Raw genomic sequence first — 18,638 nt, 5'->3', positions numbered from 1 at the left:
ATTTACTACTCAGGTAAGATAGATTAGAAACAAAACACTTAGCTTTCGTGACCCTCTCTAGCCTGAACACAAAAGCCTTATAATTTTTAGCATATCTTTAGAAGCATTAGAGCATGTTTAAATACAAATAATAGGATATAAAGAGGAAAACTATGCATGGCAGCTCTAGGTCCAAGAGGTGCATACTCTATAAGTATCTCAAACTGTAGTCTCCTCACGTCTCAGATCCTTAGCAAAAGGCATGCAATCAAGCCTCCATTCTGAGCTGAATGCTTCTAAGTTATTAATTCTAACAGACAAGATAAGGGAAAAGAAAACCTCTGAAGCATGTAAATTCCATTGTTTTAATGTACAAGTATTTTTAACCCTAAAGGAGAGCTCACCAGCTATTGAGGAGCTCTTGAATGCTGAATGATGTCCTTCAGTCTTCTTTCTGAGTTCAACACAATTGTTCCATTTATGAACAACTGCTCCTCAAAACACTGATTTTAAAACTTAGACCAGTTGTTCTCACTAATGGGAAGCAAACCTCTGAAAAGCAATATATATATGGCCCAGCAATGGTGTCGGCTGAATGACCAGAACAACTGGTCGCTATGATGCACACTGACCACCAGGGGGCAGATGTTCAATGCAGGAGCTGTCCCCTGATGGTCAATGCACTCCCACACAGGAGCACCGCTCAGCCAGAAGCTGGGCTCACTGCTGGCAAGTGCAGCGATGATGGCAGGAACCTCTCCTGCCTCTGTGGCAGCACTAAGGAGCGGAGAGCCAAGCGGTAAGGAGCGAGCAGGCAGGTAGTTAGGAGTAAGCAGGTGGGTGGTTAGGAGCAAGGAGTCCCAGATTGTGAAAGGGTGCAGGCCAGGCTTAGGGACCTCCCCCCCCACCCAGTGCACGAATTTCATGCATTGGGTCTCTAGTAGGGATATAAGCATATTGAATGTAGACTGAGGCAATGATAGTTTGCATTCACAGAACGAGGTTAATTAGAGCTATCTTCACTTATCTCATAGGATTTTTTCAGGTTAACGTATAGAATATTAAACATTCCAGCATGATTCATAGTAGATTTCCTAATCATGTATTTTCTAGTCAATGAACCTAAAAATGCAAGTTCTACCTCCTGGCATCTTCAAAATATTTTGTTACAATGCAAGGATTTTCATACTATAAAAAAGTTGGAATCCATTACTTAAATCCTAGAGTGGGCAGAGTATTGCACTAGTGGCAGTATCATTATCATTTAATACTTTCTGATATCTTCATTTTATATACCTTGGAATATATTTTTCAATCACCAAACAAACATGAGAGCCGTGTATAATAAGCAATACATGTAAATATAAAGAAAGAAAGGTTACTATTATAAGGGTCTCTCTCAAATTTGAATGTCACCATGAACTATCTTTGATTATGTCTCACCTGAAAAATTTGGAATTTAGGGTACTTTATAATTTCCTTATTCATGTAACTATTTTTCAACATTTTAAATTATATTAATAGTGAAGTCATATCTATAAGAGCTTTGAACTCCTTGGAGGAAGGGAGTATGTAAATGCAAAGCATCACTATTGTTACTCTGTAATAAATCCCAGCTAACAGAGTAGGTAATTAAGGGAGGGAGCTGGGGAGTAATTCAAAGTAATTGATATCTCACCTTCCTTCGAAGGTGGTGTTTTTGCTGTTCCTTGATACCTTCAAAGTAGTGTCAAGTACAAAAAATAAATACTTCTTAGACTTAGATGAAAGCAGAAATCTGTCAAGTCTCCTGTTTCTAACCAGGTCACTCTGCACACAGTATCACCGACCTGAGAGGCACTCTCAGTAATGCATGGACCTGATCTTAACCGAAACCAAGTTAAGAGGGTTCAGAGTCCACCATGGCATCTAAGGTCCTGTGTTTCTCACAAGAGGTGACTGTGAACGCACTGTCTGGGAATAGTCGGAGCATAACTGCCTTCTGATCCCTTGGGATGCTGGTATAAAGTACATTGTTTAGTGCTCAAAAACACATTGCTAATCATGCCAGTTATGAGAGACTGGAAAGGCTGTGGGCACCGAGATCTTCTCACAGAGATTCCTCCTGCCTCCTTCACTTCTAGCTAAGACTGGTCTCTAGATTTTAAGTAAGATTATCCCCACTGGCATGAGTTTGTTTATGTTTCAACTAAGAATGACTTGCCTAGCCCTGGTTTGGCTCAGTGGATAGAGTGTCAGACTGTGAACTGAAGGGTCCTGGGTTCGATTCCAGTCAAGGGCATATGCCTGGGTTGCAGGCTTGATCCCCAGTGTGGGGTGTGCAGGAGGCAGCCGATCAATGATTTTCTCTCATTGTTAATGTTTCTATCTCTCTCTCTCCCTCTCCCTTCCTCTCTGAAAGGAATATATACATATTCCTTAAATTAATTAATTAAAATAAATTTAAAAGAGAATGACTTGCCCATTTTCCTCTCTCACACAAAACCCTCTCTCACTCTCTCAATCACCTTATCGAAGTGATCACTTCGTAAATTATTTAAATGTCTAATCACTATGTTGTACAGCTGAAGCTAATGTAATATTGCATGTCAATTGTAATGGAAAATATTTTTAAAAATTTTTAACTTGTCCATCACTCAAGATTAACTCTTCCATAATTTCATTCTTCAGACAGAATTCAGATGTGCCTTCCTAGGATCATATTTAGAATTTCTTTTTTTTAAATATATTTTTATTGATTTCAGAGAGGAAGGAAGAGGGAGAGATAGAAGCATCAATGATGAGAGAGAATCATTTATCGGCTGGCTGCCTCCTGAACACCCCCTACTAGGGATCGAGCCCACAAACAAGGCATGTGCCCTGACCTGGAATCAAACTGTGACCTTTTGGTTCATAGGTTGACATTCAACTACTGAGCCACACTGGCTAGGCAATATTTAGAATTTCTTGCTCCAAAACCTTGGAGATTCCTAAAGATACCAGTCACACAATAAGACAGTGCTAATATTCGGGAAATATTTTCTGACCAAGGTTATGCATGCTTTTTGGAATAGGGAAGCAAAGGAAGTTTGAAAACCTTTTGGTATCCTTTCAGACTGTTATAGCATTGTCCTTATCAATCCATGTAAATCATGCTGGAGTAAGGCAGGTGGGGCAAAATTGACCAGGGCCAGTCATCTCATTATATGGGAGGAATCTCCTGGATTGTTTTGGTGTGAAGCCAGGTCCATAATTAGCAGCACAAAATAGTTTTTCTTCTGCCCTGGCATTATATCTCCAGTCTGGCTTTAGTGTTTCCTCCAACTATTCTTTTAGCCTATAGGCAATGCCTACATATTTAGGTAACAACACAGTTTTCTCAGCAATAACCTTGTGGCTTTCTTCCTTCCCTGCTACACGGCTCCTTGTGATAGCTTCTTCTGAAGTTATCATATCGATGAAGCCGCCACCTCCACCCGCCCAAGGTGCCTCCACTGCTGGTTGTGACGGTGGCAGAAGCTGCCAGAGTCTGCAGATATGTCTCAACAAGTCAGAATATTGGGAGTTGGGATCCAGGTAATGGGCAGTTAAGATAGATATAAAGAAAAACACACACACACATTTAGAGGACTTGCTATGCGAGACATTAATGCTGGTACATCCCTATTCAGTTAGTCCTTACAGTAATCTTGTTGAGGACACGGAGACTTGGAAAAGTTAAGTGGCTGTCCCAAGGTCGCATTCCTTCAGAACCAGAATTGCAATGTAGGTCTGTGTCCTTTCAAAGCCCTTCATTCTATTGTGCACATCTGCAGGGTCTAGTGTCCAGGAAGCAGCAAGTCCACTGAGAGTGCCACCGAAGTGAACAGCTGGGTGCGTTCAGGCTGTTTATTCTCTGAAAGGTTTTTACTGTTGGTTGAGTGTATAGATTGGGGGCTTACCATGGTGATTATAATCAGACAGCTTCTAGAAACTGCAGGTAAGTAAACCTGCCTTCAGGGGACCTGGGACGGAAAAGATGAAATCTCTCCCAAATGTGAGTTGAAATCATAAAATAAAAGGAAACCAGCATTGTGCAACAATCTTTGGAGAGCACTTCTAATGAGTGACTCTCTGTCAGTGCTGCTATGTATACAGAGGTCTCTGCCACAGGGAGACAGTGGCCTTCCTCATTAACAGCACCCCTTAAGTGGAAACACTGTGAGGGACACAGCAAATGCATGTCATCAGCCAGAGACTGGCTTGCTATTTTCTACAAATTTGACATATCCCTGTTCTCCCATGTCTGGCCTCTTCCTGCTACACATTGCCTTCCCACTCCTCCTCTTCATTTGTCACCTTCTGTTCCCTCCCCTGCGTCTTCTGTTTTCAATGTAATGATGTTAAGTGTTTTAAGTGTGGAATAATATGCATAATACTGAAGCTCTTCAGGAGAACAGTAGAAATATATGTATCATCCCTCTGTGTGTGCACATGATCATAGTGTATGAACCATAGTAATAACATTCACAATAATATAGCATGACCCCTGAAATAAATGGCAATAAAAACATGAAGTAGTCCAGGGGCACTCTAGCTCTCCTTCTTTGTACCTTGATATCCGCTGCTATCCATGTATCACTACAAAAGTGCTGGCAAATGCAAGAAGCTCTGATAACTATTCCACAGAGCAGTGTAAAGGTCTGCATGGCTCTAAGATGTTTTGAGTATGTTGGCATGGCAACGTAGCATCTGCTGGGGTATCCGAAGGATGTTAGTAAATTAAAGCATTACACATTTCTCCAATGTTGAAGAACCTCAAAGCACTTTATAGATGACAGCCAGATTTACGGACAGAGATCTCAAGCTCACAATAGTGTTCTTTGTATGAGTAATATTTGAAAACTAGTGACCTCTGAAACAGCGTTCACCATACAGTAATACTTGGATTAGCACAAACTTTCCTGAATCAAAGGTCAAATGTGGACATGGTTGGGATGACTTTTGCTGTTCTTAGTACAAGGTCAATCAAAGTAGCAAATGAAGAAGACGAGATAGTGATTTTTCAAGCAGATCAATTCTGGGCCTGAGTGACACAAGCACACATTCTGGGGCACCACAGACGGGGGGAAGCAGGGAGGGGGGAGCTACTGCGATTGATCTTGTTTTACATCCAAGGAAAATTGGATCATCAAAACAAACAAGGGTTTTCTGCCTAAGCAAAATAGGAGAAATGCACAGGGAGAAAATGTTCTTCCCAAGACACTTATAAGAAGGAATCTACCTTCTGAAACTTCCTATATTACTCAGTAGCAGGACTAATGGTGGAGACAGAAATAGCAAGAAATAGCCGTAAGTCAATGTGACAAGTGTTGTAATGCTATGGTATAGAAGAGAGAAACCCTTCTTTGACTTTGAAGTGTGCGGTTTTCAGAAAAGGTACCAGAGAAGAGGTTGTGTTAGAGCAGGTGTTAAATCATAAGTTGAGTTTTAGCAGAATGATAGGATAGAAACTTGATATGGTAGGGAAAGCATATGCAGAAACAAAGAGGGCATTTAGGAAATGATAAGGAAGTCAGCTACCGGAGGACAGGGCATGCTGTGGGGAGTGCTCAGAATAGAGTTTTGAAATGTATGATAGGGTTAGACACTGAAGTATTTTGAAAGCCAGTCCATGGAGTTTGGACCTGGCACTGATGTTAAGCAGGAGTGTGACATGATCAGATTTTTGTCTTTAAGAGGTAAGTCAGAAAACAATATAAATCATGAATTAAGGTGGTGGTGAGATTCTGGATAGCAAACAAAACTACTGAATAGATACTAAGGAGTCATGAGATCTTAATAATCTAACTTGTACTGGAAGTAGAGAAAGAGAGAGAAGATGGGCAGAGGAAAAGTGAAGGAGGAGGAGGTCCTGGGTATACAGATTAGATTTATAGAGTGTAAGGGAGATAGGACAGACAAGTAGCACATTAAGATTTCTCTGCTTAAGGGACAAAGTAGATGGTGATGCTTTCAAACAAGACAGAAAATATAGCCCAAATGAGTAGCCTTCCATCTGATAACAGTAGATCCTCAGCTTCCTCCTCAAAGTTTTTTTTTAAATGTAACCACAGACGGTAAGTCAGTTACCATCATTATGCTGTATCTCCAGTCTTCTAGAGAGGACTTGCTTGGGCTCCCACTAACCCACATGAGCTGTCTGCAAAGAAACTTGGAATAGCTTCCCCCTCTGCCATAAGAACATGCTTTTTCAAAGGCCAAACCAATGACACTATATCTAAGGCTTCCATGTCGGCAGTCTCCAGAATGCCACTGCATTCGATGCCAAGGCAGAACACTGGGAAAAGTGGGCTCACCCACAAGAATTTCTCCTACGTTAGAATGTATGTTCTGAGTACAAAAATTTTTATGTTTCATTTACTGCAATACCTTCTGTGTCTATAATAGTTTTTGCCACATAACAGGTGCTCAATAAATATTTTAATTAAACTTTTTATTTTAAGATAATTGTAACCTCACATGCAATTATATATATATAAAAAAATAATAGAAAGGCCCTGGTAGCTTCCCAGTGGTTAGAGCATCATCCAGATACGTCAAGGTTGAGGGTTCGGTCCCTGGTCAGGGCACATATAAGAATCAACCAGTGAATGCATAAGTAAGTGGAACAACAAATCAATGTTTCTATCTATCTATCTATCTATCTATCTATCTATCTATCTATCTATCTATCTATCATCTATCCATCCCTCCATTTCCCTCTTCCTCTCTAAAATCAATAAATTAAAAAAAATAATAGAAAGATCCAATGCACCCTTTAACAATCTTCCCCAGTGGTGACATCTTCAAAAACTACAGAATAATATCACATCCAGGATACTGATGCTAAAGCAACCAAATCAAAGAACATTCCCGTCACCACAAAGATCCCTCACACTGCCCTTTGATCACTGCACCCACTGCCCTCCAAAGAGAAGTTGCTCCAAATACTGCTGTCCAGTGAGGCCTATGGGAAGCAACTGTAAAAGATTGAAGAAAATCTAGAAGAATTCTAAACTCATTGTTTCACAAGTAATTCAACTATACATCAGTTTAAATAAACTTTAAAAATGTGACAAATTGAAGCTGAGCTTTAAAGAAAAGAAAAAGAATTCTAATCAGTGAGCTAATTAGATACTGATCCTAAATCAAAAGACTGACAAATCACAGCAGGTCTGGGGGGTGAGGGGGGAGGGTAACAGGGGATTAAAGGGGGAAAGGGGAGACATCTGTAATACTTTCAACAATAAAGATAAATCTAAAAAAATAAAATAATATAAAAGATTGGCAAATCATTTTTATTCACATATTTATTTATGCTAAAATGAATTAAAGATGTATCTTTTAAGATGATTATTCCATACTTAATAAAACCTTTTGATTAAACAACTACTGGCCCCTAATTTCCTGGATAAAAGGTCTTCTACTCTGAGGCCATCACTCTGGTTATGTTGTCTTTCACTCTCAAGAGAGGGACAACCTCAGGGAACTGGAGGGGGACAAATGCCCTCCCTCCTGTTTCACTTTTCTTTTTAGCCTTTCCTTTCATCCCCAGTTTTGTTCTCCTCTTTTAATTACAGAAAAATATTATGAATATTATTTAAAATACTATGTGAGATGTTGAGGGGAAGGAAGAATGAAGGTCACCATCTTCAAGCAGCAGCAAGTCACAAATGCACTCTTACTTAAATAGAAAAAAAAACTGAAGCAACAGGAAGTTTAGGGGAGGTGGCAACCAGAAAACAGGTTTAATGTTGAAGGTGTTATGCTTCAAGACTTGTTCCCTATATCCATCCTCTACAGACCCACAAACTTGCCCCTGTCACTCCCTGGCTTGACGCCCACTGCCTAACAATGCTCAAAGCCATTCGCATGGCCCATTGGGATCCTCCAGGCTCTGGTCCTGGACATTTCTCCTATCTTTCACCTAGTGCTCCCTGCCTTGTACTTTCTCTCTCCTGAAACGCTGTCTGACGTTTTCCTACAGAACTGTGTTCCTTCAGAACCTCTGCTATCCCCTCCATCCTGACTGCCTCCTCACCCTCACATTTCTCCCCTCACTTCCTCGGGCTAGAGCCTGACTCTTATTCTCTTACTTCTGCCTCACTTCACACATTACTTCTTCCACAGAGCTTTCCTGGAAGCCTTCCCTGCCACCTGCTGAGTTTGATAACTTGAGCCTATTAATTAATAATCCTTTCTCCAAGCCACAGAAACCCAAGTCAAGTGAGCTTAGGAGAACAAAGGAAATCTATGTCACTCAAAAGCAAATTATGGAACGAGCATACTATAGATGTTTATTTAAGTGAAAAAAATCTGCATTGCTACACTTAATACATGGTAATATCATTTTTTTATCATCTGTCTCCCTCCATCTATATGCATGAAGTTATTCATTTTAGGATTTCCCAAAGTTAAACACAATGCCCAGTGTAGTAGAAGTTAAATATATCCTATCTAATAAAAGAGAAACATGGTAATTAGCGTACGACCGCTACCCTTCCCATTGGCTAATCAGGGCGATATGCAAATTAATTGCCAGCCAAGATGGCGGCTGGCAGCCAAGCAGCTTTAAACTAACATGAGGCTTGCTTGCTTCAGTGACAGGACGAAACCAACATTCCCCGGTTCCCCGCCTCCCTTGCTGGCCTCTGAGCCTGCAGTTTGAAACATTGTAACAAATATAGAAGCTAAACAAAACCCCAGAAACCTGCTTTCAGCGAGCCGGGATCTCAGAGCTGGAGTTATACATTGTTTCGATTATAGAACCAAAACAAACCAGATACCTGCTTTCAGCAGCGGAAGCCTAAGAGCTGGAGCCTCAGAGCTAAAGCTGGCCCAGAATATAAAAAAAAAAAAGAAAAAAAGGAGCGGTTGGGAGTTTCTGTCACCCGCCAGCCTGAAAACAGCCCTTAGCCTTTCACCCAGACTGGCCAGGCACTCCAGTGGGGACCCCCACCCTGAAGGGTGTGTGACCAGCTGCAAACAGCCATCATCCCCTCACCCAGGCTGGTCAGGCACCCCAGTGGGGACCCGCACCCTGATCCAGGACACCCTTCAGGGCAAACCAGCCAGCCCCCACCCGTGCACCAGGCCTCTATCCTATATAGTAAAAGGGTAATATGCCTCCCAGCACCGGGATCAGCGGAGCTGTGAGGCCTCCTGGCACCGGGATCGGCTCTGTGTGTAACAGGGGGTGGGGCCACAACCTCCCTATCAGCCCTGCTCTGTTCATGACAGGGGAAGGTGCCCCAACCTCCTGATCAGCCTTGCTCTATGCCTGATAGGGAGGAGCTCCCCAACCTGTGTGTGACAGGGTGCGGTGCCCCAACCCCCTGATCAGCCCTGCTCTGTGTGTGACAGGGTGCAGCGCCCCCCCCTCCCCCCACGGGCCCTGCTCTGTGTGTGACGGGGTAGAGCCATAACCTCCCCATCGGCCCTGCCCTGAGTGTGACAGTGGAGGCACCCCAACCCCATGATCAGCCCTGCTCTGTGGGTGATAGAGGGTGATGCCCCAACCGCCCCCCACGGGCCCTGCTCCGTGTGTGACAGGGTAGAGCCATAACCTCCCCATCGGCCCTGCCCTGAGTGTGACAGGGTGTGGCACCCCAACCCCCTGATCTGCCCTGCTCTGTGTGTGACGGGGCGGTGCCCCAACTCCCCTATCGGTCCTACTCTGTGAGTGACGGGGGAGCTCCCCAACTCCCTAATCGGCCCTCCTTGTGCGTGACAGGGGGGAGCTCCCCAACACCCTGATCGACCCTGCTCTGTGCGTGACAGGGTACGGAGCCCCAATCCCCCTGATGGGCCCTGCTCTGTGAGTGACAAGGGGGAGCTCCCCAACACCCTGATCGACCCTGCTCTGTGCGTGACAGGGTACAGAGCCCCAATCCCCCTGATGGGCCCTGCTCTGTGAGTGACGGGGGGAGTGCCCCAACCCCCTGATCGGCCCTGCTCTGTGCATGACAGGGGGGAGCTCCCCAACACCCTGATCGACCCTGCTCTGTGAGTGACAGGGTACGGAGCCCCAATCCCCCTGATGGGCCCTGCTCTGTGAGTGACAGGGGGGAGCGCCCCAACCCCCTGATTGGCCCTGCTCTGTGTGTGACAGAGGGTGGCGCCACAACCTCCCCATCGACCCTGCCTTGAGTGTGACAGGGGGTGGTGCCCCAACCCCCCAATCAGCCCTATCCTGAGCCTGACTGAGGGTGGCATCACAACCTCCCGATCCGCCCTGCTCTGTGCATGACATGGGTGGCGCCCCAACTCCCCAATCGGCCCTGCTCTGAGCCCGACCAGGGGCTGCACCTAGGGATTGGGCCTGCCCTCTGCCACCCGGGAGCAGGCCTAAGCCAGCAGGTCATTATCTCCCGAGGGGTCCCAGACTGCGAGAGGGCACAGGCCGGGCTGAGGGACCCCCCCTTCCCCCTGAGTGCACAAAAATTTGTGCACTGGGCCTCTGATACTTATATAAAGGAAATCATTACATTTTCTTTGGAAGCTCAAGAAAGTGATATCCAGAGGGAATATTCTATGTATAGGAGATCTTATTTATAAGTATAGATAAAGCACTTGGTGAGTAGAGTTTCTGAATGAGAAAAAAGTTATTCTAGCCTTACAGTTTGAACTTGGGGGAAAATAGGGATGTCTTTCCATTGAGATGGGAGGGGGAAAAACGAAATCAGTAACGATGCAAGTGAGATCAGATCAGAAGTGAGGAGACAGTGTTATTTAGAACTGAGGTAGGAGGTTAGGAAAATGGTAACTTATAGGAAAAAATACTAAGGAAAATAAGAACAGTTCCTTCCAAGGGAAAAGGAAAAGTATAGTGGAGGGAGACTTTAACCCATGCTTGACCACAGACCATATGCCTCACAGTTCAACAAAACAACTGGCCAGGATATTCCATGACTGTTGATGCACAAATTTATTCACTGCGTTCCCAGAAAGCACTTCATTCTGTTTACCTCTATCCTCAGACCTATATTTTAACCTGTCTTTGCCTCCTTTCCTTCTTCTAATAAATATGTTCAACTTATCCTAAAAGCAAACAAACAAAACGCAACTTTTCCTTTCCATGTAACTATAGCCTTTCCTCCTTTTCATCCCCACAGTTTGCAAAGAGTAGTAATTACTCACCCTTCTCTTATTTACTTTCAATTCCACTCCCTCGGCCACTGCTCTCTGACTTTGGCTCCAGTACTACTTACTGAATAACTTCTGCAAAGGTCACTATCACCCAGAGACAGGGAACTATAGCCTTGTTCTCAATCTTCCTTCTTTCTGGTTGTCTGAAAGCTTCTCAGCCCATTGACAATCCCCTCCTCTTGAAACATGCTCATCCTCTGGCTTTGGACATAGGAGCCGTCATAGGAGGTGAGTAACTGCAGTGGTACAAGGCAGAGATCGTGGCCTCACTCCAACCATGCGGTTTCCTCACTGTGTGGTGCTAGAGAACTTTGGTCTCCACACCTCAGTTTATGTAGCTGCAAAAACAGATATAATGCCCATTTCGCAGTGCTGTCTTCAGAATTCGATCATTTAATACTTAAGAAATACTGAACACCTACTGTGTACTAGGCACTCTCTTGTGTGCTTGAGATACATTAGAGAAAAAGAGAAAAAAAAGTCCCTGTGTTAGCGAACTGGAAAGGACAGATAGACAATAAAAAATACATATAACAAATATGTATATGATATGGCATGGTAGCAGGTGATTGTGATGTAGAAAAATAGAAACCAGGGAGAGGGATTGGCAGAATGGATTGCAACTTTAAATAGGGAGGCCTTATTGAGAAAATGACATTTGAGCAAAAACTTTGAAAGGGAGGGAATTAATCATGTAGAAATTTGAGACAAGAGAGTTTCTGGCAGAAGAAACAGACTGTGTAAAGGTCAGTGGGAGATGGGTTCAGAGCAGTGACAAAGCATGGGGTGTGCTTTTTAGGCCATTGTGAGGATGTGCCTTTGACTCAGAGTAAAATGCAAAGCCTGTGGAGGGTTTTGAGCAGATAGGTGACATCATGTCTAAAGTGTTGTAACAGGACCAGTGTGGCTAATGCATAGAGAGTGACTACATGGGGTAAGGACAAAAGCCAGAACCCAGGAGCTATTGTAGCAATCCTGGTGAAACAGGATGGTGGCACATACCAGAAAGATGGTAGCAAGCTGTGGTAAAAGTGGTAAGCAGTGATGGGACTACAGGCGGATTTTGAAGGTAAAAATGAAAGTATCTTCTGATTGGGTTGGCTGTCAGAGCAACAGAAAATAAATGTATCCTCCCAGGCTGGGCTGACCTGGGCAACAGGAAAGATGAGGCTGCCATCTTCTGTGATGGGAAAGACTGGTGGAGGGAATGAATGTCACATAATAAAATCTGTAACCTGGCAAGCTTGGCTCAGTGGTTGAGTGTCGACCTATGAACCAGGAGGTCAAGATTTGATTCCCCGGTAAGGGTATATGCCTGGGTTGCGGGCTCAATCCCCAGTGTGGGGCATGCAGGAGGCAGCCAGTCAATGGTTCTCTCTCATCATTGATGTTTCTCTCTCTCTCTCTCCCTCCCCCTTCCTCTCTGAAATCAATAAAAAATATTAAAAATAATTGTCTAGTACAAATTTAGAATCTGTGTTTTGAATTTGCCTCTTTGATTCTAAGACTTGAAGTATTTGTTCCCTTCCTTAACACATAGCATTTCAGCATTCTTGATATACATTCATATGCAAATTTTCATTTGTTTTGATATTTATAACCATTTGTTATAGAAAGGCAGGAAATATTTATTTCCCATGTAACTGATGAGATGATTAGCGCTCAGAAAAGCTATGAGGTTAACCTAAGGTCCCAACATTGTTAAAATGGATTGTAACCTAAAACGTTGGGCTTTTGACTCTTTACCTGGTATATTTTAAATCATATAATGCTTTCCAAGAATCAGTGTAAGATAACTTCAAGGTCATGCAGTCCAAAGCATTCCACATTATCTCTGAAGAAACTAACTCAGAGAATCCAAGTAACCTGCTCTGAATCACTCATTTTCACTTTTGGAATCTTCTAGAAATTTCCCCAAAATGAGACTGCATTTTGGGTTTTGAATGACTAATGTGCTGCATTTTCCAATCAGAAAAATGCCCAGTAGGGTAGGAAGGACGCCAGGAGACAGCAATGTCCTGGAAGCCAAATTTAAAAAGTGGGCGAGGAGGGTGACCTCCTGCGCCCAATGCTGCTAACTGAGCACGAAGGATGCGGCCTGAGAACGGGCCATGGGCTTTAGCAACGGGACCATCACTGCGGACCCAGACAGGAGCAGTTTCAGAGCAGTGATGGGGCAAAACCCTGACTGGAGATGGTAAAAGTGAAGGGAGGAGAAAACTTGGGAGAGAGCAACGAGTTTATTACAAATTAGAGCAGAAAAATAGAGTCAAGAGAAAAGATTTCTTTTTTCTCGTTTTTTTTTTGTTGTTGCTTTTTTTTTAAATATAATATTCTTCTGGCTTAATGGAAACCTAACAGTTGTGATGGTCGTGTTTAACCCCTTGGTTCAGTAATGAGAGGAATGGGCGGGGGTATCGAAGAGGTATGAGGTACGCAAAGATTTAACATGACAACAGTTATGTTAAATAACGTAACAGTTCGCATAATCCTTAGCCCTTCTGAGCAAGTCCACATGGGAAATCTGTGACAAATGCCCTGTAATGTGGTGGCTTCCGTCTATCAGTGACCATTCTGTTCATGTGTTTTAAGCACTGAGAACTAGATTCAAAGTTTGCTCAACAAGCTTATTAATACTAATAATCCCTTATATGAAAAAATAGTTTAAATTTGCAAAGTTCAAGATAAAGCATACTTGTTTTCATAATTACTTTTAGATACAATTGAGACTCACTATACTGTACATAATCAGTATGTGCACAGTTAATTCTAGTTACCGTATTTTATATTTGTTGGTCATCAACTGCACAAATGTTATGCCCCAAAAGAAATGATCAACCCAGCAAAATGGTTACATTTAATTTTTTTTAAAGACAAATAAACTAAACTTAAGGAAGAATAGGCTTTTCCTGATATCTCATTTTCAAATTATTGCTACAAACTTACTGAAAGAAATAATTACATATTTTTCCCCAGCATCAAATAATCTGCAGAAAGTTTCCAAGATAGACACATTTCTTGTTCCATTTCCAAAAATAAATAAAGGCTTTCTAACTGAAAGCATTTGCATTCTTCGCTCTCTAGAGTAAACATAAGAAGCAAAGTACAAAACAATGGTCTCTTGGCTTCTGAATAGTTACAGTAAGAATTTTCTGTCCCAACACTGCCTCAAATTCAAAAGAGATTTACTTCCTAAGAGCATGGCAAGCAGTCTTCATCTCAAACCAGTTAGTCCGTTTCCATGGCAACACTGCGGGATTCCTTGGCTACCATAAGTCGCATCAGTTGACTGTGGAATTTCTCAATCTTCTTTACATCTTGAGCTTGGTCTGTTCTGTACACCAGACAAACTAAATCATCTGTTACTTTAATACACAAACTCCCATCAGAATGCCTTTATTTGAGAACCACACGTGCCCTCATGGGGTCGGCGAGGTAGAGCTTCTGGGCCGCGCGACTGAACGCCTCCCAGGTCTGGAACTGCGGCATCGTGGGCCCGCGGCGGAACCGGACAGGGAGGCAAGGCCGGACCGGAGCGGCGTGACCCGGCCCACCTACCTTCCTACCTCCCGCCGCCGCCACCCTTTTCTCGTTTTTTAATATGAGAGAAAAGCAGGTTTGTGTACGAATGAAAGTAGCCTAGCAGAAAGGAAACAAATCGGTGATGTAGGAAATAGAGGAAAGAATGACGGGGTAATGCCCTTGACTTGGCAGAAGGGACGAAAACGAGTGCCCAAGGGAAAGAATTGACATTCGGATGAGAGCTGTGCCATTTCTGTGTAGCGGGTAGGAAAGTGAAGTACGCAGGTACAAGGGCTGCTGGGCAGGAGGCTGAGGGGGAGTCTTGGAAGTTCTCTCCGAGTGCTTCTGGGTGCACAGTGAGGTAGGAGTGGATCATGTGCAGAAAATGAGGACTAAGGAAGAGGAGCTGAGAATTAGAGGAGAGCGACAGTGGTGTAAACAGTCATGTAAAAGCTTGGGTGAACGAACAACCTAGGCACAGGCAGCACGGTGGTCAGGGTACATTTCAGGATGCACTTGCCGCGCCTGGTCCAGGGCCACGGTCCAGGGCGGGCAGCCTAGCCGCAGCACCAAAGAGCCCCTGTGTGCTCGGCAGTGGTAGCTATGGCTGTTGTGTTACTCCAAACCATTCTCTCTCTTAACAGAGGTGTTCGAGGGCACGAGATTATCTACCTGAAAATTGCTCAACATTTTTTAGACAGAAATTTAAGAATTTCCTCTTTAATATCCAATTGCTTGGCATTTCCATAATCCTTTGTATTTGCAAACTGCTCCACAGTCATGCTCTTTATCCTGCTTCACTGTATCACTGACTGACTTACACATAGAACAAAACCAAGTGAAGTAAGTCGGGAGGCACAGGGCTTCGTTCAGCTCATGCTGGCAGCAGGGAACAGACAGGAATCGTACATCCTGGATTCAACAGTGTACAGCAGTATTTCCCCAAAGTACATTTTGTGGACTATTAATTCCAAAGGATGCTCCTTGAGTCGAGAGTTCTGTGGTCAAACAAGCATGAGAACTTTGAATGTTATATTGCACTCAGCTTGTCACAACACACATTTGTATCTTTGAGAAGCCTGGTGTTAAAGAGATCTACACAAATTTATTTAACTCGGCATTTCTGAGACTTATTTGACCACAAAAACATTATTTTAAACAGAGACTACTTTTACAGGCATATGGAGCATTCACTGATAGCATCACTTGCCATAGCCATCTATACTAGTACCTTCTTCCTTTCTAGTAGAATACTAGTTTTAGCTGGGCTCATTGCTGCTTAGCCAAATGGCTTTACTTCCAGCTCCCTTTGCTGCTAGTCCTGGCCGTGTAACCAAGTTCTGATCAATGAGATGTAAGTGGAAATTATATGCATGACAACCTGGAAACAGCTCTAAAAGAAAGGAACACTCCTTTGTTGGCATCACCTCCCTTCTTCCTTTTGGCTTGCTGGGATGCAGTGTGATGGCTAGAGCCTTAGCATTTGAGTCTGTAGGAAGCTCACAAGAGACAAGAGAGCAGGAACCTGGCTCCTTGATCATTGTGGAGTCACCACCTGGCACACAGTGCCTACCTCCAGACTCCTTCAACTGAGAGAGAGTTAATCTTCAATCTTGCATAAGGCACTGTTATTTTGGTGTGTTTTATCTTCTGTTACTCAAGGCTGAATCAAACCATAGCTAATACAATGCAATGCTTACCTTCATCTCATTGAACAGTGTTCTTCAGAAACACCAAAAAGTGCTGATCTAAATTCAGCCTCTGAAACTCCATGCCCTTTCCTCCCAACAAGTGCATCTTTGTCTGAGTCCAAACACATGGAATCATCACCTATGTTTGGTGTTTACATTTCATTTCAAGTATTCTCACACGAAAGGCAATAGGTAACTGGAAAGAGCAATGGCTTATGTCAAAATATAAGTGTTCAAGTCTCAACTCTGCTTCTTGACCTTAGGCAGGTACACTAAAATCAATTCCTCTGTTTCCCTGAAAGCACAGTAGTAATAGTATGTTTTCTGTTTCACAGAGTTGTTATAATGGTTAATGAAATACACACCACCACCGCCCCCCCCCCCCCGCAAAAAAAATCCTAATTATGTACTACACTACACAAAAGATCTTACTGTTACTGTTTGTTATTCCGCCATACCAGAGGGCACTCTGGTCCCAAACTTACTAATGTGTGGGTGTGTGCATTTGAGCTCTTGCACATCATTTCTATAAATGTCACGTCTCTGTGGACAAGTTAAACCAAACAGGCTTCTTGATGCCATTTCAATGTAAATTCTAAGTGCAAATGTTATTCTCAGAATCTTAATGTTAGTGTTAGCAGCTAGGGTTACTGGCTGGGACCTCAGTTCTCGTCAATGCAGAAAATAATTTAAGGCCAATGAAAACAAAAGTAAAGCAAAGCAGGATTTGTTGAAAATACAAGGAGCAAGGAGCAGGCCATTCAAGAGAGAAAATGGCCCCAAACTCCCTCGGTTATGTGGTTTAAATAGGGGTTTTCTGGGTGGAGACTTTTATTTGCATCCAGGTATGACTGACAGAAAAGGGTTATATAACTATATTTCTTCTGTGCATGTCCTTACCCATAATGCATACAGAAAAACCCACAGGGGGGAGGGTCAAAACTACAATACAAATCTATATACATAAAAGCCTAAGCGACCATTACAGCCGAATGACGGGTCAACCAGTGGCTATGATGCGCACTGACCACCAGGGGACAGACACTCAATGCAGGAGCTGCCCGCTGGTGGTCAGTGCACTCCCACAGGGGGATTGCTGCTCAGCCAGAAGCCGGGCTCATGGCTGGTGAGCGCAGCTGCGGCAGTAGGAGCCTCTCCCAACTCTGTGGCAGACACAGCGGGCCGGGATGAGCAGGAGCAGTGAGCGGCGCAGCACCCAGCCCCAACTCAGGTTCCTCCCTGGCCACCTGCCTGCCACTTGGAGCACTGCTACATCCCTCGGAGGATGTCTGTCTGCTGGTTTATGCCCAATCCCTGCAGGCCAGGACAGTCGGACATTCCCCGGGGGGTCCCGGATTGTGAGAGGGCGTAGGCCAGGCTGAGGGAACCCCCCCAATACACGAATCTGTGCACTGGACCTCTAGTTTTATTATAATTCATCCAGGGCCCTAGTAAGGTCACATTGAGGTCATGTATTTTCCTCTGTGCTTGCGCCAAAAACCAGCTCATTCTGAACCCGCCCCATCCTAGCTGCTCATGTCTAGTTTCCTACCTAACACAGGGTGGGGCCTTTGGAAGCTCATAAGTCTATGTCTCTACATTAAGGTGAGATATCACATAAACTAACCTGAAGTTATTAATGTATTTGTTTATAAAGACCCTGGAAGAATAAATTCTAAATCCTTGCCCGCAAAATCATATCAGAGAATTTAACAGCCTTCACTATAAAATAGCACCTGAGGATTAAATTTCAATTCCTTACCCTGATTTAAGTCTCAGCCTCTTTTGTGCATATCAGGAAAAAGTTGGTACAATGTGTTCAACATTAAATTTTTATTCATTTGAAGACAGTTCTGAAGACAACCCTCACATGAATATTGAGCCTAAAACTCACACTTGCCATGGCAACTGGTGTTTCTATTTTTTTTTTTTTTAATTATGGAAGATATTCAACTCACTGATAAGGGTTTTCATGAACATAACAGTAGTACTTTACTTTTAAAGTTATGGATATTTAGAAATACATTTCTAAAAAAATAAACTGGGTAACAAATTTGCAAATCCAAACATGCATCAAAGCTAAAAGTATCATTTCTAAACTAAGTAGCTGAAAAAATAAGCCTATTAGTTAAAATAGGTACATATATTATTCAAATGAGATAGCTAACATTTTAAGCTTAAAATAAATTAAAAACAAGTACCTAATTGATATTCATTTATTCCTGTCACTATGTAACCACAACAGTGAAAACTAGTTTTGTATGGCATCATTCACAGGAAGAGTGTTCCAACATCCTT

At 43.2% G+C, this 18,638-nt stretch overlaps 1 pseudogene; it reads right to left on the bottom strand.

Moving 5' to 3' along the window:
* Positions 1-13,963: 13,963 nt before the first annotated feature.
* LOC118677348 lies at positions 13,964-14,687 on the bottom strand (annotated as a pseudogene).
* Between the last annotated feature and the right edge of the window lie 3,951 nt (positions 14,688-18,638).

This window comes from Myotis myotis, unplaced genomic scaffold, assembly GCF_014108235.1.
Source record: "Myotis myotis isolate mMyoMyo1 unplaced genomic scaffold, mMyoMyo1.p scaffold_m19_p_2, whole genome shotgun sequence".
Classification (NCBI taxonomy): Eukaryota; Metazoa; Chordata; class Mammalia; order Chiroptera; family Vespertilionidae; genus Myotis; species Myotis myotis.
This window is presented reverse-complemented; position numbering and strand designations above follow the sequence as displayed.